The sequence below is a fragment of the Bison bison genome, unplaced genomic scaffold (genome assembly GCF_000754665.1).
Source record: "Bison bison bison isolate TAMUID 2011002044 unplaced genomic scaffold, Bison_UMD1.0 scf7180017864215, whole genome shotgun sequence".
NCBI lineage: Eukaryota > Metazoa > Chordata > Mammalia > Artiodactyla > Bovidae > Bison > Bison bison.
In genome coordinates, this window is record NW_011494787.1 from 12,278,792 (window position 1) to 12,279,123 (window position 332).

The following is a 332-nucleotide window of genomic DNA, read 5'->3' on the forward strand; positions in this document are numbered from 1 at the left end:
ATAAAGTCTGACACTGTTTCCACTGTTTCCCCATCTAGTTCCCATGAAGTGATGGGACCACATGCCATGATCTGTTTTCTGAACGTTGAGCTTTAAACCAACTTTTTCACTCTCCTCTTTTACTTTCATCAAGAGGCTTTTTAGTTCCTTTTCACTTTCTGCCATAAGGGTGGTATCATCTGCACGGTCTTTACTCCTATATATCCTGGCTTCTCCGTTACCTTTTTGTAGCAGTTCCAGAGAACTATCTGGAAGGCTGCGGCCTGGGTTTAAGTTCTCAGTTTTGTCTGCCAAATAAAACAGAATTCTCAACTTTTAGGTTGTGCTTTTTT